Raw genomic sequence first — 26,981 nt, forward strand, 5'->3', positions numbered from 1 at the left:
AATGTCGGTTATTTTTCCCCTTGCAATTTTCTGGTAGACGTCTTGCTGTCTTCAAACACACTTCTGCAGAGAGCAAAGAGAGGGTTCAGGCGAAGTGCTCGGCCTTCTCCTCGCAGGTTGCTGTTATTTTAAACTAAGCTGCAGACCGCCGCAATCGATGCAGAGCTGCAGAAACCCCATACAACAAGTCATGTTGCATGCGTGAAATGAGAGTAATCACAGGATGACAAGCGTGGTGTGATGAGTGTTATGCAAGACGCCACCTACACTGACAACACAAACGGAGGTGGTGAGATTTCCTCCTAAAGGTGCCAAATCACATGGTGCCTGGAGTGTTTCTTCATGAGGTGTGACCCCAAAGAGACAAAACCAGAGATTTTCACTCCGCTTTGATGCCAAACGCTTCCTAACAAGGATTACCTCATGAGTCACCCCCGCTGCCACCTACAGTACACTTGTTGTCGAGTTTCTCCAACCACCGCTCACGCTGCTGGTTTTATCTGCTCCTGGCCAGCTTGAGGCACCTCACCACGCCGCTGACCTCATCCTGTCAGATGATTTAACGAGCAGAGCCTTGTCACAAACCGGTGCGTCTGGGGACTGATGGGGCAGCACCACACAATGCCCGAAAGATTAATGAGGTCATCTTCATCGCACAGCGCTTCTGAGAGCCACTCGGAGGGGAAGAAAGAAACTTGATGACTTTGGGAACCGTTTAATATAAATGACACAAAGAGAATCAAAAATAACAGCCTCGGTATTCATAGGCAGTTATGTGGTGATGTGAAGCCTGACTCTGGTCTACTTATCTGCTTTGAATTTTATAGCTCAGCCTGGTCGATGATAATGAGCTGACATTTTTTTGTACTCGGTCAGCAGGGATTGGTGTGCTCTGCCCTTTTATTCTGCTTCCATGTGTGGGATTCCAATTGCGGGCGTGTGTTTGTGTGTGTGAGGAAATTTATTTGAGCTTTGGTTTTATGATGATAACATTCTTAAGGGCAGTCCCAAATCAATTCACCTGAAGTCCAAATGCTTGACTTCCATCTCTGTAGGCCCTTTCAAAGGTTGCTATTGATTATTCCAACCTTTCCCAGATTTTCAAAGGGACAGACGAAAGAGACTGTTCCAGAAATGGAGAGATGATGATGCAATTAAGAGGGGGAAGGCTTGTAGAGTAAAGAGTAATGCTGTATGAGAGTGGAATCAGAATGCAAAAGCTTTAGCAGCTCTGGTTAGAGTGTATTTTCCTATTTAGACCATTAAAAGTAACAAATAACTTCAAATGAAAGTCCAAGTGCTGAAAAATGTTATCTTGTGGTTAATAAAGTAGGTGGACCAGAAGCTGAAAGTCAGAGAACCGAGAAAATCCAGAAGAAACTGCTCATATCTTATTAAAAAAACAATCAAAACTTTTGCTTGACCATAAAAGCATCCAAGAGGAGTTATTCCTTTCTCATTCCTTAATTAAATTAAATCATAAGATCTTAGTGGCAGTGGGAATGTTTAGATAAAACTGTGCTGCTAATATTAGCAAAAGTAATAATTTTCAAGTAGGAAATATTTCTAAACTGAATAAAAATCATAATAATGCATCAGGTGCACAGCAAACAACTCAGGCAACATCAAATGAAAGGTTTAGGTGAATGATTCATGTAAAAAAGTTATTTTGAAACAATCACATTAATATTTTTGAAACCAATTTTGAACAACAGAGTACAAATTTAAATATGGCTTTGAATTATGAGCTCTGATCAATCAGAGGGTTCATTAGATGGGTAAAAAGAAGCAAAGACAAGTACAAAAGCACCACCCACCTGTTTCCTGGACCTGTTCTGATCCTTGATCAGATTGACATACTGATCATTTTGATATTAGTTAATATTCATTTGAATTCATCAAAATAAAGAACTCACACCATCTTCAGTCTGTATATCAGGCATTACTTTAACACATCAGCCAACACAATGTGCATTAAAGCATATTTTGAAGTTAAAAACAATCCATTAGATGAAGGTTATGGACAAATGGTTGGTCCAAATTCCTTAATTTGCTGTTGGATACCTGCTACCTGAACAAATAAAAACAACAAAAACCCCAAAAACGGAACTCAGTATCGGCTAGGAAAACCCCAATTAGTACATATATTAAATCAAATTATTCTTAACTTTATAAATAAATCAAGTCTCTTGTACGTTAAGCTACGTCGGTTAGGAGAAAGATCCCTAAAGGGCACTAAACAGATTAATGAATGATGGTAGAGTTGCAGCAGACAGAATTTATATACAAGCAAACATAAAAACTAATACCTCCAACAATTATTTGACAACTTATATCAATCTAAGTTTAATCTTGGCACAGAAACCAGTAAAATATTATCATAAAAACTAGCTGGTTAAATTGTAATGGGCTAAAAAGCAACACAATTCAGCGACATTTTAACAAGACTACATGTTCCACAATAGACGAGGTTTGAACTAAGTCAAAATGTTTCCACATATGACACACAGAGGTTGATTTAAGCCTTATCGAATCGATCTGAAGAGCTTTTGAAGTGGAAAAATGGTCAGAGGAGGAATCTTCTGAGATAATAATGACTTGAGAGAGAAAGTGAATGAAGGAGGAAGACTAAGATCAAAGGGGTTAAAGCTAGTCTGAGAGGATATCAGGAAGAGGGCATATTTACAGTTTAGCAGTTAGATGCAAGAGATCTAGAATAGATCATCATTTCAAAATGTATAATCTGAAAGGGAGATTCAGGGTGAGATGGCCAGGTAAACAGAAATGAGTAAATAGATGGAAAAACTAAGAGACAGCTTCAAACTTTGTGAGGTAAAAAAAACCCAGACTGGAACAAGTAAACTGTGATTAGCATCTTCCGATGAGCTTTTGTAAATGATTTGCAGAAAAATAACATGTACAAATTTCAACCTAAAACTGTTTTTGTGTTTTAAAAAAAAAAAAATAAAAATAACATTACCTTTTGTATATTGGAACTCAATTCCCTTCACCAAGATATTCAGCTAATATTTTTAACCTCAAACAATAACCAAAACAATTATGAGTGCTAACTAAAACTACTTTATTGATCTGCTTTGCTTGAGGTCATCTGGTATCTTGTCTATTTTTTTTTTTTTTTTGTTTGTTTCTCACCAATTAATCAGATTAACTGCTGAAAACACTATAGACTGAGGTCTGATAAAAACTTTCAGAAAAGTGCCCAATCTCCTACTTTATGATTTAGTTTTATTATGAGAAACAGATGAAGAGTCGATTTGCAAAGTTCTTTTAGCACAAAACATTTAATTTGGTAGATGTAAAACATACTTTGTGCAAAATTGAATTAAATAACAAAGGATAATGCAATGTCAATATTTTACCATCATTGACAATGTATACCTTTTCATTTTATTTATTTATTTATTTATTAGATTTGATATTTTGCTCTATTCTTCTTATTGATCTTCCTGAAGTGATTCGGTGCCAGAATTACAAAAAGAAAATTGTCTTCCTGGATAAAATACAACAAAGCAGATGCATTTTTGTCCAAACACAAGATAAACTCAGCATTCATCCCCTCCCAAATGATGTCATGCAACTCCCAACTTTTTCTTTTTTTTCTCCCCTCACTAAAATATCTCAAAGCTCTTTCTCTAAAATTATATCAATGATGATCTTTACTTTGTTTTTTCCTAAATCTGATGGATGGGAATTAACAATGGCATAAAAATAGGGGTAATACCAAAAATATATCTCTATGTTATTTTATGTTTTTCTACATGTAATGAAGCATCCAGATTATTTAGAATCCACAAAAACTGCAGATTAAATTGTGGATGACCGCTGGATGGCGCTAAAACACCACCAGCGCAGACACACTCGGCATTGAATCCGGCTGCGCTGACATTCCTTGAACAGCTCAGATTCATTTCTTTAACTGCACGAAGCTGTTGCCCAAGCCAAACCGAACTCACTTTGTTGAAGGAGGATTGTAAAAGAAAACAAAACAAAACAAAAAAGCTCACCCTGCGTCAATCGTGAAACTATGTCCGACTGTCCGGCTCTGAGTCCAGCTGCAGCGGCTCTCTGGCGGATGGGAAGTTGTGAGTCAGACCAGGAGGACGCGCAACTTTTATAGACTTTCAAGTTCGCTGCTTGCGAGTAACCAGCAGCGCTCAGTTTAGAGTCCTCTGACTCTTGGATTGCGCGTCTGGAGAGCTCTGGTATCAGCCCACCGCGTGTTTCAGGTTCGGTGCTGTTCAGGGCGTCTCTTATCGAGGAGGATGTGGTAATTCCATTAAGAACATGTTTGCGGTTTGCAATGGAGAATAAATAATAAAAAAAGGACGGTTATCGGGGATTAACTGAGAGCACAAAAGCAGGTAGGTCGGCTTTGCAGTTTTTAACCTCTCTGCTGTTTAATTATTTGTATATTTGAGATGTTGCTGAAAGATTCAACAAGATGATTAAAAAAAAAAATTCTAACAAGGAGATTAACCATCGAAAATTTTCCAAACGCCTACTGGTATCACTGATTACACCAATTTGGAAATTGACGATTTTAGGTGCTGTGCTGGTTGCTGCAGGTTGGCAATTTTTTTTTAAACTTTCTATTGTCAGCATGTAGACAAAAATCAGATCAATGCCCAAGCACACATTTTTTTTATTGACTTCTTCAATTTAAACAGAGCCAGGACCAGTTTTTTTTCTCTCTCCCTCTTTAAGCTGGTTCAGAAATTGGTGGATCTTTTTTTCTGCCTATTAGCTGCACAGGTTGCTGCATAGGATGTTAATCCATGCTGTTTTTATTAAATCCATGCCTGATCAAATAAGATCAAGTAAGTTTGAAATGTTAATTCATGAGACATCAACAGAGCAGCAGCAAAATTCAAGGAAAATCACGTAAAAGGATGGAATATCTGACATTTCTGACCTAAACATTCTGTGAGTGGGTTGGTGACTGATATCAAGTAAGGGAAATTAAAAGTCCAAAGAGTTTTTATGAAAGTTTACTGTACTGGACATAATCCTTCTCTTTAGGATGAGGATGATGACTCATAATAATCCGTGTTTCATCTGGATTTCTTAGACAAGAATATTGAATGACTAAATGTGACATTATGAAAACTAAAAGTTTGAATGAATTAATGTGCTTTTCAAAATTCATCTTTGAAGTGCATAAAAAACAGCTTTACACTGCAAAAAATAAAATGTATAAAAAGAAGAAAAACAAAACAAAAAACCTTTTAAAAATAAAACAAGTTAATAAAATTTAAAGATGCAACAGTCAAAGACTGGTTCTAATAGGTAATCAGTTGGCCAAATCCTGGAAAATCTGATTTTTCCCCCCAGTCATTAAGAGCTTTCAAAGTGAAATCTGCCAGTTTCAGTCTATAACCCATCAATCAAGAGCATGCACTGTGATGCACTTTATTGAGTTCAATAAAAATCAAATAAAGGTTAGGAACACATGCTTTGCTGCACAAATGAGAATTGAGTCAACTACCTCTATCAAACAGTATATTATGGATTAACAGGATTTTGGAAAAAAGCTTAAAAATAAACTCAAAAATTTAATAAATAATTATAATCTCCAGGTCAAAGCAAGGAGAAGACTGCAAGACGCTCCCAAACAGAAAATACCTTACTAGTGCAACTAAAACGATTCCTTTAGGGAATTAAATTTATGATGATTTATGCAAGGATTTATTTGATCTATTCATTCATTTTTGATTGAAATGACCTTTAAACAGAAGACGAAACTCCAGCTCTACATATTAAGCTATACTTTCACTTTTGGTTGACCAAAATTGATGGTCTAGCCTGACTCTGTGGTTTTTTTATTTCTTTTTTTCTTTTTCTTTTTTACATCTCAAAACTGGATGGCGTTAAATAATCTGTGTGTTTCCATCTTGTGTATCAGTGGAAAGGTTACCTGAACATGGCTCCCCACTGTAAAGCTCTACAGGCAGATCAAATACAGATCTGAATCCACAGCAGGGGCCAATGTGCTTCCTGTGAAATCCACCATAACAGTGAAACAGCTTCACCTACAAGCTCTTGCTCTGTGACTTTCGCAAAAGCACAAGGCTTTGCTCCTGTTGAAATGCTTCGAACGCTCAAACAGAGCCTCTAATGAAAATTGGCTCTTGTGTTTGTCGTCAGCTGCTTTGCACACAGAATGCAGATATGTACGGTTGTGCTTGCACATCACTGAGGCGACTATCATTCTCTCTTCCTTTCTCACTTTTAGTCTATGTTCGCCTCGTTCCTTCAGCTGCCCTTCATCACCTTGCCTTGTGTGGTCAGCTGTTTTTTCCCCCCCTCCTTTTCCTCAATTAGTGCTATCATCGCATTTCATCCTGCAGAATACAGGGATGGTAATAACCTTATACTCCTATTGCAGCCTGATACAATTCTACTGTGATTAATTGAAGTCCCCTCAGAGAGTCAGAGGAGGCGTAGATCTTCCCTTTCACACTCGCTGACAGGCAACCCATTATATTGTTTTATAGATCGCCGTCAGTAGCCCTTGAAGCCGCCTGTGGCCCACTGTTGTTCTGGAGGGTTTTATTGTGTAGGGTTATTGGTTGCTATTGCTGACAGGCGGAGGAAAGGCCACCTTGGGATTACTGGAGATGGGATCTCTGTGACAGCCCCACTGTATTTGACAGTAACACCGGAGACTTGGAAAAAGCTTGCTCTGCAGACTCTGTTGGAGAAAGTGGCAATTTGTTTTTTAACCCTCACAAAAAAAAAGGTTTTGCCACCATGACACCACAATTGTGCACTTTGTCATGTGTGGTCTCCAACAGCAGGTGAAGCAAACATTTTGAGCTTTTGTGCTATTTGCATGTGACAAAACACACGGCAGCTTTGTCGGAGAATCAATATAAAGAGGTGAGACAGATTGCCTCGCAATTCCACTTGTTTTTTAAAAGCTACCAGCAAGCGGGTTTTGCAACAACACAGTGAAGAATTCAGAGCACTGAGTGAGGCCTGGAAAGCGTCCTTGATATGCATGAGCCACCAGGTGACATCTAGAAGAAGAGAACGGTGCAGAACATCACAATAAGAGGCTTGTTTCTAGTTTTAAGAAGCCACCCCAGGCTGAATTTGTGTTCACCATCTTCCTGCTCACACTGTCAGATCAATAGGGCTTAATAAAAAAATCTGTAGCGTGTTTTCAGTGTGTTGAAACAAACCGTTCAGCACTTTAGTTTTTGCGCTTTATAAAGGTCTGTGTGGGTATTGTGCAATTTCACTATTAAAATTCCTCTTTTTTCCTGCAGTACTTCTAAATATGTCCTCCTTGAACACACTTTATAGATGTCATGTGGTGTGAAAATACAAGGCATGTCTGTTTATGCAGACGGCATGCACACAACTGTTCAGTGTCTTATCAAGGAGAAAATACACTGTGATGTCACAAATTAACCATTAAACCGTATCTCTTGCATCACTTAAGAATCGTTATATTACCTACCGGCTTTACAGGTTTGGTTTAACAGAACAATAAAAAAAAATCCACCATCTGTCTATGTGTACATGATTACACTCGATTTCAGTGCCTCAAGATTTGCTGCTCGGTGACGTTCATAGGCTAATGTGTTTAGAGAGCTTTTTGTTCCACCTCTCAGCTTGCCAGCTCAAACTGCTGAGGTGAATCCGTCTGGTGCTTAAGGGGAGATTCAGAGCACCACAGTAACAAAAGAAATGCAGCACTGGGATGCTCGTGTGCTGCTCCGTCATGTCAAAAAGAGGAGGAGGACACAAAGAGCATCCCTCATGTTTTATAGATGCCATTTAAAGGAATAGTCCCAGAAACAGCCCTGTAGAAATGAAGAACAACATGCAGACTAAACACTAAGACAATAAACTAACAAACTGGTTTTTGTGGGAGGCAGCAGAGTCCTAATCACTCATCAGGGCTGATCTGTGCTGATGCGATGCACAATTTTTCTCTGGAAGATTAGGCTGGAAAGCACAACCACATCTCTTATTTATTTTGCTCATGCCGCTTTGCTGTGTGCACATTTGGGTGTTTGGTGCACATGAGGAAGAGAGGCAGGTGATGATGATGTTTGTGTGTGCAGCTGAAGTATTGCAGGAGATCCTGAGTGGTTGCTTGAATGATGCATGTGTGCAGAGGCTTGTTTTTATTTTCTGCTGCATCATTAAATCTTCTTTTTTGTGGGGGATTGTTGTTATTTGATGACAGTCAGCTCCTTATGTTTCCCCCTGAGTCCACATGACTTGAATACAGGCAATCAGGCAAAGTTCATCTGACCCTCTAAATAACTGTTATTAAACAGCTAATGTTAGAACTTCTTTGCTGGAAGAGTGCAGCCTTCATTTTGCTTTTCTCAGTTCAAGTTTATTTTATGCAAGACAAAAACAACTTTAAACATAGAAAACCAAACCACATATTCAATGTAGAAATGAGAAAATAATGAAGATAAATGTTCTCAAAAGCATCAAAAACTTTGCCTCCATTTCTATAACAGCAATTTCAGGGAATAATTGGATGTTATGCAGCAATGAATGTTTTTAGCATTTTCTTTTGTTACTTTCCTCAAAGTCAGAAGTTTACATACAGTAAAACTAGTATGTTTCTCAACAGTTTTGGAAAGTCCACACGATAGCATTGTAAGCATTTATTTCACATCTGTTCAATCATATTCCAATATAAGAGGATATGAACATGTTTAGGTGCTACATGTTTGTATCCAACCCAAAACAAAAGCACAACCTTGGAAATAAGGTGCTAGCTGAAACTGTTAGAGTATTATATTCTGTACAAGCATATGCTGAATGGGCTCTCAAGGAGGAACGAGACATTATGCGAAATGCTGGATTGCTTTGGGAGAAAGGATGTGCGTTTTAGAAACATGTCCTATGATCGAATGAAACTAATATTCAAGTTTTTGGCTATTGTTCTTGTTTCTACATACTGAACTAAACAGTGGAAACTTTCCAGCCTAAGAACGAAATCCCAACTTTGAAGTACAGTGATGACAGTATCATGTTTTGTTAGGATTGGCTCTTGTACTTTACAGTATCAATGGCAGCAGAAGAAAATATTATGAGTAAATCTTAAAACAACAGCTCAGGGTCAAATGTGATCTAACTGGATCCTAATCTCACCACCACGTTAGTTACAAAATGGCTTAAGGAAAACAAAGAATGGCCATTACAAAGTCCTGATCCATCAACAGTTTGTTGGCAGAGTAAAAAATGTGTTTATGATCAAGGTTACCTTCAACCCTGACTGAGTTACATCAGTCCTGTTTTGTAGAATATCTCAGAATTACAGCAAAGTTCTGTAGTTTTACACTTTAAAAGGTAACTGCCAAATTTGGAGAATACTTTGATGGACCTCTTATGCCTTTTTACACAGTTTTTATTTTATTTTGTCCAAAACTAATTCTGCCATATTAACAGTGATGCATTATTATGAATATCTAAGCAGTTCATGCTTTCTAATGAACTGTCCAAACGTTTGGCCACAGGCACCAAAAGGCACCAAAGCTGTTGAGTTGAAAGTACTTGACGATGACAACAATTAGATTTTGTTCTTTAAATTAATTAAAATCCAATAACAATTTTGATGGCGACACTTGTTTTTACCTGCTCAAAAATAAACTGAATGCACAACATTGTTACAAAACAAATAAAGTAATCTGATTTCACTTATATAAGAATCTCTAAATCATTACAGATCTGAGATATTTATAAAAAATTCTCATTTACATTGAAATTGAAAGCAAAACATTGTGTTTATTAACAATTAATAATTTGTGCTTTCCATTTTATGAAAATGGTTATTTGTCTGAACCTTATTTGAGTGGCCTGAAAATTTCACCGTTTTTCTTTTACTTTTTTGAAAAGCGTATCTGCATCAACTGCTTAGGCTCTTAACTTAAAAATAATGATAGGTTATAATCTCCTAATGGAGCAACCACGTAAAAAAAGAGAAATTCTCCTTTTTAAGACAGGATACATTTGAACGTTTAATGGATTTATACATAAAATGAAAAATAATTTTAATCTCCATCCTAAATTTTCCAAACGTCAATATAACAAATTGTGTTTCTCTGTTCAAATAAATGTAAATCACTGAGCTACATTTCAGCAAAACGAAGGAAATATGATTGTCTTTGAGTCTGCTGGTATTTATTGCTTTTCATTATCTGGCAAAGTTCATAGGATGCAGTCACATCCAAGCTAATTTTCTTCAGTACATGTAGAGAACTACTGAGGCAGAAATGATGTGCAGAAGAAGCAGTTTAATTTTGTAAAAAATAAATTCAAGCTTTCGTTAATGGAATGCAAGTAGGAATAAAACCCCAAGTCCCTGTTTCCTGTAGCAACCAGAATGGTCACATAATGTAAAATCAAAACTTCTTAGGGACATTGAAGTGAGTTGTTACCAGCGATTGCCATGAGTGTCCTCCTGAGAAAAGCACTAGTACTATGATAATCTGGACCTTGTTTATCACTCCGGAGCACATTTCAGCCAAAGAGCATTTCAGTGCAAGATGATCCAATCAGCAGTCTAAATGATCTGAACAATACTCAGGTGATGAGTGGCTAACTTGCTGGAACAACACACAGAGGAGCAGCTCTGATTACAACGCACATGTAGGCAGGGTGAGCTCATTCCATAGAGAGAACACAATTATACTGCTATATCTCCACAGAGCTGCTACTGAAAAGCAAACCTTTAAACCTTTAAGTCAGTTATGTGCTAACTCAGTAAATGGGACTCCTTGCTGTGCAGGGATGGCAAACGCAAGCAAAATGCATTTTTGTAGTCCAGAGAGTCCTGACCGTTCAGAGCAAACTCTGCATCCTGAGTGGGAGCCACATGAGTTTGAGTGGAAATTTTCCACCTAACTCTTAATGTGTTATGGAAACTGAGGATGACGAGGGTTGAGGGAGAACAGGAGCCCCAGCAGAATAATTCAATTTTTCAAGATGGTGGGTTGCAGCTCTATCAACTTTCTTTTCAGTTCCTCTCTCTGTTCCCTTTTCTTGAGATATTCAGTGTTTGGCAGCTTTCACACTCAGTACTGAGCCATTGTGCTGAATTCTCATCACCTTCTCCTGCACCACAGCAAAGAACGTAACTCCCCAAGCCCCTTACATTCAGCACGGTAGAAAGGTTGGGAAGTGGAGATTTTTGAGGCCCCATTTCTAAACCTTGGTTCCTTAGGGACAATAGAAGCTCAATGTTTTTTGTTGGTTGCTTTCTTTCTGTTTCCAGCCAATGTGGTGCCTAAGAGGTCTTGGCAATATGTATTTTTCTCTCTTCTGTGTTTTGTTGCTTTCAAACTCCACTTTGTGCTTGTAAATGCTATTTTTCATAATGTAGATAGAAAATTTTAACTATGAGGTTTCAACATGATGCTGTTATCTGCTGTGCTCATTAGTCCTTTGTTTAAGAAACCAGGAAATATTCAACAGGGATGCGGCTCTAATTAAAAACCGGTATTAATAAATTACACAGTTTCTGTCTGTCAGGTTTTAATGTGGAAGGCTGGTTGACCAGAAGCCATGTAGTCTGAGCTGAAAGTATTGAAGAAATTTTCTGCTCTGAAAATGCTTCAGAGAAAAAAGTCATTAGTATAAGAAATGGGAGGCTTGTCAAAAGAATGATACACAAGTATATATTTTCAGAAAGATGGTTTGCCTGCCTGCTTTGCTCAACTTTTCTTCTTTTTCCATTTTCACTTGTGACCTTGGCAGGAGTAGGATGCTATGAGAGGAGCGGAGGATGTGCAAATCAGGAACTTACACGTTGGGATAGCTTCAGGTCGCTCTTTTTGCACCTTTCATCACGTCAGCAGCTGGAGGTGTGTGTTGTGTTTCGTGCCCTGAATTGTCAGTTCTCTTCATAAAAGACTTCCAGTTTCCAAACGCATCAGAAAAAGCATCGGAATATGAATGTGGGACAAAAATCCAGGCTAGTTCTGCTAATTTCACATGTTCAAGTTTGCTAAAAGGTAACTGTATTCAGTTAGTTTCTCATCCAATCAAACACACTTTCTCTGTCGCTCAGAATATGAATTTGGACTCATCAGTTAGATTTATGTTATTGATGTAATTAAGAAATAAAACTACTCAGATTTGTGGAAAAAAACAAACAACAACTTAGGAGCCAGGATTGTTCAGGAAACTGTCAGTGTTTTTGTGGAAATACATACAGAGATATTGAACAATAAGGACAGCGTGTTATTAAAAATCCTATGTTGCAATCCTTAAAAAATCTTATTATTTTAATAATTTAGACCTTTGCAGGTGTTTCTCATTTTTTATACTTTCACAAATGGGGCAAATGCAGATTTCAGAGAAGGCAGACTAGTAAATATAATGGAACACCACAAACAAAAATCAAAGAAAAGCACACCAGGACAAAAGTTAACCATGAACAGAACGGTTGACAGAGAAAACAAAAGGACTAATGCAATTTAGGTGTAACAAAAAAAAAAAAAAAACACTACATGCTATTTTGGAAGGTAAACAAATTTGGAACAACCCAAGGGCTAGAAAAAAAACCCCTAACAAAAACAAATATACAAAAAAAAAGCATAAACTCAAGGAAAGTAACAAGCCCCCTCGGCAGAGTGAATGCAAAACATGGACACAGAAGCAAAGATAAACCAAAACAGGGTGAGAAAACACAGAACATATTTATTTTTCAATTTTAACACTGATTGGAAAATATTCACTTACAAACTTATATGTATAGTTATCTATTTTTAAGATGTTCTTGCTTATTTGGGAATGGCTGAAGAATATAAACTTTCATGGTACTTTTCATGAGAATAAATAAAGAAATAAATGCATACTTTTAAAAAGCCAATGCATGCAGGTCCCTCAAACACTGTGCTGTCTTTGTGAGCATCTATTGTTATGGACTATTGGAGGTTCTCTCTACCTCCAATAGTCCATAATAGCTATTGGAGGTAGTTGTTTGGACTGTGCTGTGCTATATATCTCCAGCACAGTGAAGCTTTTGCTTTTTCTGCAGCACAATTTTAGATGGTTAGATTGATGTCCTTTTTTAAGCCGGCATCAATTTTCAGATGGGAAGAAAAGTTATATACTTTCAAAAAGGATAGTTTTTGAGAAAACTATCCCTTTCCCTCTCTCTCCCTTCTGTCTTCCATCTTCACAGCACTCTCCTTCCTTCCCAGACACTTTCACAATTACACGCACACAGACTCGCACACACCATCCTTGCCACAGAGTGCTGGGTGACTAATTTCTCCTGGGCTTTGGACTTTGGCATGACAGAGGGCAAGAAGGAGAAAATCAAGAGAGAGCAGAAGCAGTGGTGCACTGTTAACTCACAGGCATCCACCCACACTGAAAGACCTTCACACTACCTGTCCCATTGCCTTTTTTGGCCACCTGTCTTTCTGTTTTTGTCTCATAGGCAGGTGCAAGCCCAGATCACCAAACATCTGTGTCGCCTCTGTGGGACTGTGTCAATTTGATTGCTGTTTATACTCCAGTTTCAGGTACTGGAGACAAAAGCACAAGCAATGTGCGTGATGCTCCCATCTGTGAAGAAAAATTGAAATCTAAGTGTGTTGTTTTTGAATCCAATTCGAGTTGTCTTTGCTGGAATCTGTAGAGTGGAACGGGTGCCAATCAGTGGGGATTTGTTTACTCTGCATCCTGCTGGCAGAGCCTGATACAAATATCAGCCGTGCTACTGTCATGATGTGTGCCCTTGCACAGTTTGATAGAAACCAAACTGGAAAAGGTTGCGTGTCACCAATATGGTACAGGTATGCGTCAGTAATAAAAAAAACCCCCCATCTAAACAGCAAAGAAACACTGTTTAGAGGCAACAGTGGTAGGTTTTACACATTTTTTTCAAGTTGTAAATATTGATTTTTGTTACAATTACAATAGTAATTTATTGTGATTTTCATTTGCAGGCTACAGTTATGTGTTATATACCAACACATAATGGCGTTGGTATATAACACAATTGTGTACTAATTGTATATAATTGGTGCACAATTATATACAACATCATAACAATTAGTGTTAAATACTAACACATAATTGTATGTGTGTATGTAAGTGAGTAGACTACAACTGACACAAAGATTTGGATTATCTATACATTTACAGTTAAATAATCCTTTTGTTTACACTGATACAACACTGATGAGGGTATGGCTACCAAGTTTCACTATGAACACTGACTATATTTCTGCAGCATAATTAAGACATAATTAATATATATTTTTGCTGTAATTCCCTTCCTACCTCTTGTTCACCTCCTAACACCTCTTTCCATGCTCCTAATTCATTTAAACATTTAAAACAGGGACCTCAATAATTAAAATCCTCCAGCCCTCTGCAGCCCTGAGCCAGGCCTCCTGTAGCATCCCGCTGCACTGTTTGTGTGGATGGACACATTTCTAGGCTCCTCATTAATTGATGTCTCACTTGACATCAGGGGGCTAATGTACTCCCACTCGTCACTTCTTACTTTCTGTGCTGATCCAGCATGTCACGTCTTCATCCCTTTACACAGAAAGTGTGATGCCAGAAAGTCACGCGGAAGTGGTTCAAAGGGTGCTGCCACCCCGTGGGACAGATGGGAGGAAATCTTATGTTAGACAAAGTAGCTGCAAGTGGACAATGTAGTCTACTACTTTTTTTCCCTTCTGTTTCTCAGTCTGTTCAACTGGCCTATTTTTGTTTCTGCTGAGCATGACTTCACATTTTCTATCCTTTAAAGAGAAGCTCTCACCTATGGGAAATATCTAGTAAGGTCAAAGTGCAAATATACAGAAAGAAAGTAAAATAAATGCTTAAGTAATTAAGAGCCATAAAGTTATAAAAGTCAGTTGAGGTGATCAACCATGCTGCCATAATTTTATTTTCCTACATTGAATTCATAAAGCAGATGGCACCAAATACATGCAATAAAAAAAGCAGGCATTACATTTTGTAAATTGGCACAAATTATGTTTGCATTAGGCCGCAACTAATAAACGTAGGTTATCACAGAGATGGGAAATGATATTTTGTGTTATTGTTAATTTATTCAACATAGATGTAAAGGTATTATGCAAGATAATCCACAATGTTTGACAGGAGGAATCATGTCAGATGTGATGTTGCAAGTTGTAAGACAATAGAGTGATGTCTCCTTTAACTGGTTCATCTTGATATAAAAGGCATGGAGTAAAACAATATGAGGTTATTGAAGTGTCATGTTTAGTCTACACCAAAGTGCTCTACCACCATTATCACATAATTGCATTAGAATTTTTTAGAACAGTCACACATTGTATTGCATATGTTTGGTTTATCAATATGCATATTTGATGTATCCACTAGAATACTCCACAGCTACAGTTTTTAAAAAAAAAAATTGGTATTTTAATGAAGGAAACAGCTTTTAGACATAATTTAGACAACTTATTTCGATGGAGAAATTATTTTTGAAAAATAGCGGACACATCTCATTGGGTGAGAAGATTAATTTACTTTGTGACATCCTTGACTTGTTCTCTGTAAAGCAAGCAATGTTCTATGTCTCTGGTTTCCATTTTTCTTCTTCTGCACCACAATTACCACCAGCTTTGAGCAGAAGGGGAAAAACCTCAATTAAATGCAGTCAAACTGTGTCAGAGCAGCAACAATACTTGCTTGTTAGCTCTGTTTTAGGAGCCATTCCGCTTTTGCATCTGGTTCATGAATTCCAGGCATGTGTCACCTCAGGTCTGCTAAGATTTAAAATCTGCAAAGTAGCTTTGTGCATCGGCCCCAGTGAGTTTCAAATTCAAATTTGATGCTCATTTGAAAATGTTTTCTCATTTTTCACTTATACTTGGTTAATTCTGTGCACACTGTTAATATAATTTGAAGTTTTTATTAATTTTGATCACAGCATTGAATTAGATTTTTCATTTGGCCAACATGTGTATGAAAGAATCACAATATGTTGTTTTACTTAAAAATCTGTCTCACCTACATTCACTTGCTGTTATGCTGCTGCACTCCCAGAAGATTTTGCGGTCAAGCCTGTTGAAACATCTGCTTTATAAAATTTATAAAAGCCGCATCTATATTTTGGAGTGTGCACATATAATTATTATGGTTATCTTTCTGCGGTAAAACAGGTGTGATATGTTGGAGCTGTTAGATTTTTTTTTTACAAAGTGTTTTTGTAAAAAGAATTCTTTTTTTTGTAAATGTGTCATACTGTGATAAAAGCAATCAGGTGGCAACAGTTTACCCAATATAAATTTGTTCTGCTCGTATTGCTGTAGATTTAGAGCGACATGGCAAGTAAGTGTGAATTTTTATTTTTTTTAATCCAGAGAAAAGAGGCACTACTGAAAAGAAAGATACAAACGTTTGCCAATATAAAACCAGAGGACCAAGAAAGGCTAAAACAATGTCTGCAGTGTTGCATGTTATTTTTGTACTGATCTAAACATGTCACTCATCATCGGAGGAACCGTTATTACAGACTTTAATAATCACTAATAAAAAATCAAAAATTTTAACAGATGTATTGAAATCTGCTGAAAACATGTGTGTTTGCTAAAAGTGGCAACTTGGAAAACTTCAATAAATATAATGATAGGACGATCATGAAAATTTCAAGCTTATTTTCACAGCTCCTGTTGCAGCTAGTTGTGCTTCTACTGTCATAGTCAGCTTGTATGTAAACAAAACAACATCTAGAAGCTCTTTCCACTTTTATAAGACGTTTTATTATGGGAAGGTGACCTTTTCTAGGTATTAAGAGTTTCTTTTGCTCATGGCTCTTTGGTTTGTGCAGTGGGATTGGTTGCAGGCTGCTGGCTATGAACTGGTGTATTTATCTTCAAAATTGACCTGAATCTAATTGGAAGTTATTTATGTCTGTTCAGCAATTTCATATGCTGAAAATATGCAAAAGGAAACCCATTTTTTGAACCATCAAGATGCAGGTCATGACCGTGTGGAGAAAACCACAGAATCAATAGGTTAATTGCTTAGAACGAATGCATGGATGAACAACGGCTTAGTCTGTTGATCTGAAAACTAAAGTTAATACTAAAGTTGATATATATATATATTAAAAAGATAATATATAGGCAGATATTTATTTGAGTCATAATTGTTGTCTTCTTTTTAAGAAAATCCATTATTTGAGTACTATGTGGAATTCAAGGTCTTGGATAAAAACACAACATGAGCTGTAAAACTTATTTTTATATGTAAACATTTACTTCTAATCTGCTCTTGTAAAATAAATCTGAAGTTGTTTCCTTGTCACTAAATTAAATAATTGACTTATTTATATGATAAAGATAAATGAGAAATTATTTAAAAAATAATTTCAATGCTGCTTTTGCTAATATTTAAAATATGGGTCAATTTAGAGTTCTGACGGTAATTTGTACTTGTGTTTCTTGATAATTTGTTACATTTTGACTGGCCTTTAAGAAACAGTTTGGCAAATAGACAAACTAACAAACAGTCCAAAGAGTGACAATAAATTTTCCTTTTGTTTGTGTTTCTCAGTGAACTATGGTTTTATTTTTCAAAACCGGTCATGTGGTTTTACATACAAAAAATGTGCAAAAATTGAAGCTTCGAAAGATATTTTTGTTTTCACTGTTAACACTTGACCTTGATAACTAGTTGTAGAAAATTAAGTATTGAGTCTTCTAAGTACTTCTTTTTGTCTTGAAATAAAAAGCCTTTCAATACTGGGGGCTGTCATGAATGCCTGAGTGCCCAACCTGACCACTGTATTAGAGCTGTGCAGGAAATCAATTCAGGAAATATAGAGGCAATTATTTTGTCTCCCACATTCGCTGACAAAGTTGCAAGTAAGCGAACTGGGAAGAAAATACAGAATTAAAGAGAAGAAAATAAATATGTCTTCTCTGGGGTTTGGGGACTCTGTTAGGAGCACAGGGGTAATTTTAAAATCCTGTACACCTCTGCAAAGCAGCTGTAATTAATGAGCTCTGTGAGTGTTATTGATTTGCTGAAACCTGTACCTGTATTGTTCTGTTTCATCCCAACTTAGGCTCAGGAGACGATAATATTTTGGTGAAAAGTTTGAAATAATCTTCGGCATGATATTCAAGTATTTTCTGTTCCCTTCTTAAAACTATTGTTTTGAGAAGTCCAGGAGGGCTAAATATGATCCCAGCTTTACACCTCAGACATATTGTCAGACCCAACATAAATTGCTCATTTTTTCTCTTTCGTAGTTAATCATTAACACATATGCTTTTGTACAAAGTGAAGAAGATGGAGTATCTGCAAAAATAATGATGTGAACAAACATAATGTTCACTTCAGATTTAAATTGTAGATCTGCTCTGTTAATCACACTGCGACTGTGATAAGCATCACATTACTGTGTATGAATCATGCATGGAATTTTAACACATATACCACCAACTCTTTAGTGATTTGAATAAAAAATGAAAACAAATATTCATTCCAGTGTTCAATTTATGTAAAAAACTAAAAACAAATAGAGGAAATGCTGTTACTAAGGTACATTTAATACCATTTTTGAACCTCAATGACGTAGGTTTACCGATTTGTTGAAGGGAGAAGAGGTGGATGTTGCGGGAGAAGAGAATTACTTAATTGTAACTTAGAGCATGGGTTATTGTGAAGAAAAGGATTCCTCAAGCCGATCAGGGACCCCAACTGCTACAAAGGAGTGGGATGTCAAAAGTAGGATGAGGGATGAAGGATGACTGTAAAGAGGTATAGAAAGGTATAGAAATTGGACAGAGGCAGGCAGGATGGGTATAAGAATGAAGGTGAGAAGGATGAAGAAGCTGGAGGTGATGAATGGGGGATAAAGGAAGTTTGGATAAAAGGATGAAGGGTTGAAGGATGAATGGATGAGCAGTTGAGTGTGAGCTCAAAAGAAATGATTACAATGCTGAAAATGAGTTTTGTATAAGTGGACTGCTAGGTAATCGGGAGGTGTTGACACATTAACTGCATTTACAAAGGCTTATTCCATTTGTGTCTAAGTGTTACAGTATCCAAAGACCTAAATTAAAACATCTATAGAATCAACAGCAGTTTATCACTTATGTTTTGGAAGCTTTTATAGAAAATTACAATTATATAATGTATAAAACAAAGTAATTAAAAATATCTAGGTAATAGTGAAAATTGCCAAGTTGATATGTTGTTGCATAGCATTTGCAGCCTGGCATTTGGCAGCTATTCATTCACTTAATTCCCTTCTATTCTCCTTGTTCTCATAAACTCCCTAAATCCCAATAAAGCTGCTCTCATTTCCTGCAATAAGGTGACAGGAAGCAAAGTGAGTTTGAAATCCTGATGGTGACATTCTGGCTAAACTTCTCATTACGATGGTCATAAAGATAAGTTGTGTTCACACCGTGTGATTATCAGTGATACAAAAACTTTACAAACATTTTTTTCAATTCTTTTGGTCACCCATGAGTACTTCTATTGCTGTCTGTTTTCATTTCTTCTCCCTCTTTTCAGCATCTGACTCTTCTATTAAGTGCATTAAGACCTGTAACTTCCTGCCCATTTATTGGAGAACTGATACATTGATCAGATCTGTTGCATGTGATTGTGTTTCACCAGGAAGTTGTACAGTGTGGCATCTTCTTTTAAGCAGTGTGACAGGAATTACTATTCTGTTGAGTGAGATGTTCAAATGCTGCACGTTTTTTGAAACCCTACAGTGTGTGCCGAGCTTTAAAAGAGACAGAATGCATAAAGCCATAGATTCAGTTCTTTGCTGGCCCGTTATACCTGTAAACCCAACTAAAGTCACTCCCTGCCTGCAGTAAGCTTCTGCACAAAAACAACATAAACAGGGCACAATCTATGTGTTTTATATTGTGGATGTGAGCCTTCAGTTTATATTGTTAACTTCAACAAGAGGAGTGCGGCATCCCTATTATCAATAATTTATCCTCAGATAAATGTGCACAATACCTGATATCCACTCACAGAAACAGACACAAACAAAATTGAAGGTCTTGAATTGAAGGGAAGAAGCTGAAGTTTGTCCTAAAGGTTGCTCAGATTTAATCTTGTTTTCACTCCTGAATAGAGCGCTGTATAGAAACAACAGGGAGAACTGCACTTAGTTAACCTTCAACATGTATAAAACAGCATTGTTCAGTTCAAAGGCCAAAAAAGTGAAACTTAGATTCACTTGAATGCAATCTTGCGAAACACTTAGTTTTGCATAAAGATAGACTTCTAGTGATTCAAAGTAGTTTAACTGTCATCACTTATTTTGATGTTCATTTTGAATCTAATAAATGCTGTAGCTTTTAATTTAATTTCTGAGTTACACCGTCTGACATAAAATCAACTTTCTCAGGATCTCTGAATGTTCAAATTAATTCAATGTTTACTTCATCTTTCATTCCTGTCATTTCCTGTGTGAGTTCTGACATTTACTCTCTAATCAGATGTCAGAACTTCATTACGCGCACAGGTCTCACCACCGGAGCCTCCCAGCCTCTAATTCTCCAGTCAAATGAGGTGTGCAAAGATCAGCTGCAAGCCATCAACAACACTAACCAAATGGAGGAGCAGTAAAGCGCTTTTTATGCAAAGATGTGCAGCTGCCATCTATCTATTAGCATCGAGGAAGAACTCAAACCTCATAATGTTTGGCATAATTAAAAAGAACACTTCTACCCTTGTATGGCCTATTATCTTCAAATGAGGGCTATAAGATGTGAAAGGAAGGCACAGGAAGGTGGGGGTCAGAGGAGGGATTTGATAGCTTGACAGTGAACAGTTTGTAGAGGCTTCACAGAATTAATGGTGTGAGACTTGACGGGCAATAATTCTGTTGTAAGATATAGCATATCTTGGCCCGAAGGCCCCTCAGGGACCACTAGGACTGGAGAATTAGACATGGATTTGGACATTTGCATTACAGAATCACTCAAGATTGTGAAAAGCATTTCCCCTTATAGCTCTGGAAATGAAGGCTGGAAAGACTCAGCTGCAGAACATTTTCTCCCCCCCAAAAAAAGCAGTGGAAGAATGTGTCGGCGTGTCGTTCTGCCTGCTGTGAAGAGAAGAATAACGTTCTCTGAAAACGGGAGAGAAATGGAACGGGCCTGGCTCTCTGCTAATAAACTGTGATATGTTACAGAAGCTGTCTCTTCCATCTGTTGGGAAAAAGAAGAAGGAAAAATAACTCTCGGCAGGGTTGGTGGTCTGTGCGCTTTCCGCTCATCCTCCCCTGCAGGCATTTTGGTGTAAATGCAATGCAACATGACTGAACAAAGCACAACCTGCATTTCAAGTGTGCCATGGATAAATAAAGGTTAATCAATTCAGCTTTTCCTGTCAGAAAGTCTTCTGTTATAAAACACTATGCAGTCCCAACATCAGACACTGAGATTCCTGCTTGCTGCTTTAAAGCGCTCAAGTTTTATCCATATTTTTTCAAATCAAGCTACTAGGCAGAAACTGTTCTTTCCTACAACATTGGCATGATATTTCTCTAATTTATTACCCAATTATTATTATTATTATTTTTAACTTTACCTCATTGAAGTTCAAAGATCAACTACATCTTTACAGTTTCTCTTTGAGACTATTTGGGGAAATGCTATGGATTTCCTGTCTGAACTCTCTAGATGCAATCTGGTTTAAATCCCCTCTGCATTCTGTGAACTCCCTTTGCATGTCATATGTTTTGCTTTTTTCATTTGACCCAAACATTTAGACTGAATTACATTTTCATTTAGACTTGCATTAAATCCCAAAGGTCATTTTTGTGAAGACTCAATCTGTTATTGCAGTCATAAGTGGACAACTTTGTTCCCACACATAAGCTTGTACCGCTGAGCCGACCTTATCCACACTCAGCATTAATTTAGCAGCCTTCTGCACTGTTTTTCATTTATCTGTTGAGAACATTTGCTTTGTTTCTGGACATTTTATAGAAGCAAAACTACTTTTTTTAAGCTATCATGGGCATTAAAAGCGTGACCAATAGTCTTTCATCAAATAATTTCAACAATTTTAATAGCATAGTGCTCTTATTACTCACAGTTACATATGTATCCTAAGTTTTGAAAGAAATTACTCATTGAAATTACTCATATGACACGTAACAGTCTGATTAGAACTCAATAAGGCACCCTGCATGAAAAAAGTGCTTTTTAAAAATATTATGTGTTATTTATTTGTGTTTAATAAATCTTATATTGATGCAGAACATTCACCATTTATGATATCCTCATAGAAAATGTGCATATCAAGGATTAAGCAGGGAAATAGGTTTTGTCTAACTCTGAACATTCAGTACCATGGACAGAGACATTGATTTGATCAGTATTCATTGGCTCTTTCAATGAAAATGACTTGTTATTGTCCATGTGACAAAAGTTCATCACTTAAAGTTTATTATAACTGATGAATTTATCAGTTGTATTATTGTGTTATTGGAAAGCCAGCCAAAAAGAGAAACCAAATGAAAACAAAGTAGTTGATGGGAAGATGGATAGAACTAAATGCAGGTCAATCATGAAATAAAAACCTGGTAGAGACTACAAAATAATTAAGACTGGGGTAAAATGGTACATTTTCTGCAGAATAAGGACCTTAAATATACAGCTAGCGCTAAAACTCTGCTTTAGATCAATACCTGTTCATGTGCTGGAGAGATCCCATAGAGTCCAGATCTAAAGTTGTGAATCTGAAGACTTGAAAACTTTTTCGTAAATACTCTTCATTAAAGGTGGACAGAGTAGCCAAAATCTGTCAACAAGAACAAATAGCACTTCTTCAATATATCTTTCCTCAAGCTGCAGGTAAAAAGTAGTTATCCAAAAACTAAACATGTATTTGGTAAAATGGTTACTCAAGTACAGAGTAACTGTGGATATAATATCTGATTTAATTTGTAAAAACATTTAAAAATATCATGTTGTGTGCAAAATCTGTAATTTAAAAAAAATAAAACAATATTAAAAATTAATAATATTGTGACAAACAAATTCAGGCTGAGAAAGAAACATTTTCTAATTAAAAATTTTCAACCATAAATCTTTTGAATCTAATATTTACTAATAAATATTAGTAATGCATATGCGAAATGCATGTGCGTCAAAACATTTCAAAGTACAGTACTTCCAGTGACAGTCTGTAATGTTTAGTTCATATTTACTTGACCTTCAAATAGAACTGCAGGCTCAGCAGATAGAAAATAACATTAAAGCAAGAAACTTGTGAACAAAAAAGAACTTTCACTTTAACACACTCTCAGTTTGTTATCTATGCATCTTAAATTTAGTCAATCAAGGAGTCGTTGTCAATTCTGGAGGCCCATCCTCCTTCCATATAAAGCGACGGCCTACTCGCCTCTCACCTGGCTCAGTTGGGTCTTTCTTTCTGTTCAGGTTCTTAACAGAGAGAGCAGATGGTCTGAAAGATGGGTGAAGCAACCCATCTTTGTCAAAAAGGGAAAAGCAACACTGAACTGAGGGCGATGGATGCAGTTTAAGAATTCAAGCATCTACAACCTTGTTTTGAAACTCATTCCAAAAAAACTAAAAAATAAAAATTACATAAGCAGACTCATTATGATTCAAGTGACCAAGCACAAAACCCACTCTAAATAAAGGACTCAAACAGGTGAGGGACAACATGATTGTTGTTTTATATGTGACTGGGAATGCTCAACCAAAACAACAGTTTTCAAAAAAAAACTCCCGGATGGATTTCAAAACGTCTTCAGAAAAAACTGAGTGAAGGTCCAGCTGCCTTTGATTTAAGGCTGTTGCATATTTTGATTTAAGTATATGTTAAAACCTTTTTATGTTATTTGCTGAAGCTAAATAATTACCAGATGACTTGCATTATGCTAGCTTATCTAAACCCTTTTAAAGGTTATTGAGACATTTTTCTCACTGATTTTGTTTTTAGTAAGATAATCGAATAAGTAATTATATGAGCCGTTTCAGCAGTCAAGATTCAGGAAAAATATCCATAATTAAAATGTTTTACTCCAAACAAAACTGACTACTGATCTTTTTGTTGCCAATTGTCCTTACATAGCGTGTTGGTTCTGTGTGATGTATTTTGCCCTTTCATTATACAGGCGTTTTTTTTCCCCCATGAAATCCCAGGGTAGTGATTAAATGCACTTTTTTTTATGTGGATGCACATATGTGTTCTCTAATAGCATACATGAATGTTTGCGTCTTTGTATTTATGTGGGTTAGCTCAGGACTCTGCTTTCAAGCCTGATAGTTGAGCTCTTTGAAGGGGTGGAGCAGACACAACGCTCAGATACGCCTATCCATCACTCTGAAGCACAGAGTTCATTAAAACAACCCACACAGCCTCCTCTGTTGCGCTATACCGAAGCCAGCCTTCCATGCACAACAAATAGGGTCAAAAAGTGATTTCACCACTCGCTGATAAAGTTCAACAGTAATAACACTGAAACACACAAACAGGATTTCTTTCAAATTTACATTTAAATCAACCAGAAATTGAATCCCAGCATATTCTTTTGGGGTTTGGAAAATGTCCTGCTCTGTAATTTTATGGAGATGTATTTCAATAAAAGTATCACACCACTGTTTTTGTTAAACAATGTTGACATGGCTTGGCAGCTAAAATTAGACATAATTATTTCACAGTTTAAATGATTATGCCTGTAAATAACACTTTTCTTCTTCAGAAAATATTCAGAAATGCAACAGTTGCTCCAAAATGTATTGATAAGAATACCAAGGTGCTGAAAATCAATAGGTGTGGGAAAACATTGAGGAAAATGATGGCAAGAGTTATGACAATACAGGAATGCTTCAGAAAATGAATTCCCTTCTTGATAATTCATATCATAGTGGTTTAGGGTGACTGGAACAATGTGGAATACTGTTGAGTCTTTATTCGATCTACTCATTTTAAACATGTAACAATGCAAATGACTCAATCTTCAGAGTTGATGGGTATGTAATGTATGAAAATGATATGAATCCTAATTTCGTCTAAAAATGTTTCATCATCTTAACATTTGGAAGCAGCAGTGGCTGGGTGGTGGAGTAGGAGTCTGTGGTTCCCAGTTTGAATCCCGTAACTTCCTGGAAATGGGGGATGCTGTCGTACTGTGGCAACCCCATGGAGGGAGTCATGGAAAGGATAACAACTACTTTATCTTAACATTTAAATTGCTCCTTACTTTGCTTAGAAGGCAACTGGCCTTCATTTAGTTGTTTTTTTTTTTAAGATGTTTTCCTTCTCATCTGAGGAGCAAACTGCTTTTCAGAGGCTTTGCAGTCATTAGAGCTTATAGGATTTCTTTGTAGTGAATACTGGAGAATCACACAAAGTCTACTTCTTTCAGTAGAAAATGACAATAGGACAAATAAATGTTTGGACGAGAAGCTTTATTAGTCACAGTACCTTTTTCAATGTTAGTAAATCTTATCTAAAAGTAAGCACTCAACTGCATTATCTCATTAGAGTGTATTGAGGGTTCAGCTTTGTACAAAGCAAACAAAAAAATGTTAAAGGAGACCTTTTATGTTAAATTTGCTTCCATCTGAACTGTTCCAGAAACATTGCTTTAAAAAAAACATCCAGACTTTTTCTGCCAATAAGTTAATGTTTTTTGGCGTCTGAAAAAACGAATCGATTCAAAAAGCTTCCAATACTGATGTCAAAATTAGCGGGCACTGTCCCTCATCAAGCAACCACAGCCGAGCCCAGCCTCTCGCATAGAAACCTAATCGGGTGCCGTCCTCTTCATTACCTCTGAATGTGCTGAACAATAGCTGCTGGAAAAGACAAGAGTTTTTTTGTTGGTTACAATGAACATCATGTTACTACACACATCCTCTTACACTTTTGGGTTTGACTCAGGATTGAATATGTACCATTGAGCATTTGTTTTCAGCCATTTTGACATGTATAAACTGCAAGTGTAAACTTAGAGATTAGAGATAAAGAGGGGTGTGACCAACAACAGCTTATTTGCACGAAAGTGACAGAAGTCCTCAACAGCTTGTTCTGAAAGTAACTCAAGAAGAAGTGAGCAAGTAAAATCTAATTATAAGAGGGTGATTTTGTGCAATTTTTTTTTTGAATTGCCCACATATTTATCCTGTAGCTTGTTTAAATGAAAGTATTATAGGTCCCTTTTAAGTTGAGGTTGTGGCATTCTGTTTCCTGTTCTTGCAGCTCAGCACAGTAATTTCTTGCCTAACCAACTCCAGCCCAGTTCACACGGTGAGCCAACGAAACTCAGACAGCTGGTCTGATTTTGTTGGACTTCACGCACTCTGTGGCCAGTGGGCTTTTGGTTCTCGCTGAGTGCAGCCAGGGTGACCTCTGAAGTTATCCTCAACCATTTCTAAAACTCCTGACAGCTGCATATGAATCACTTGGCTCCACAAGCACAAGGGTTACTGTAAAGATCTATCTATTTATATATATATATATATATCCTTTTCCCAAAAAACGTCAGCATTCATTAGCTCTTCCCTTGTGTATGCGTGAGCGGACATGTATATAAAAAGTCTGTGGATGCTAGATTCGGGTGTTCGGTTGAGCTGTGTGGGTTTTGGGTGGTTAGAGTGGGGCTGTACTGGAGCAGATGTGGCATTTAAATGGCATTTTTTGGGGAAGCAGGTGGCTGAGTGTGATAGATCATAGATGTCATCTTTGTGCCGTATTAGTGCTACAGGGACAAGCTTCTCTCAGGTGCTTCAGAGGCGACACACACGAACACGCAGGGAAATGGAGTCATGCACATCCACACACCATCACCGTCTATGTACACACACGTGGGTGTAAAACTGCTGTAATGATGAAATGCTGTTAATGCTGGAATCTCTCAGGAACACATTTTTGGATCTCTTCACAATGACTTGTGAAACTCTGCGAGAACAAAAGAATCCACTCCGGCTCGACGTGGAAAACATTTCCGTCTAACGTTT

The 26,981-nt window shown here is 37.0% G+C and overlaps 1 protein-coding gene across 2 annotated transcripts in view; it reads left to right on the forward strand.

Annotated features, from left to right (window-relative positions):
* The first annotated feature begins 3,921 nt into the window (after window positions 1–3,921).
* The window catches only part of tafa3a (TAFA chemokine like family member 3a), a 94,157-nt gene continuing 71,097 nt past the window's right edge, over window positions 3,922–26,981 (forward strand). The window contains exon 1 of one of the 2 annotated variants that reach the window (XM_028001724.1): window positions 3,922–4,382. The gene's annotated coding sequence lies outside the window, so the exon portion shown is untranslated. The remainder of the gene's footprint in view (window positions 4,383–26,981) is intronic. The other variant, XM_028001723.1, reaches the window with a different exon arrangement.

Source organism: Xiphophorus couchianus, chromosome 20 (genome assembly GCF_001444195.1).
Source record: "Xiphophorus couchianus chromosome 20, X_couchianus-1.0, whole genome shotgun sequence".
Classification (NCBI taxonomy): domain Eukaryota; kingdom Metazoa; phylum Chordata; class Actinopteri; order Cyprinodontiformes; family Poeciliidae; genus Xiphophorus; species Xiphophorus couchianus.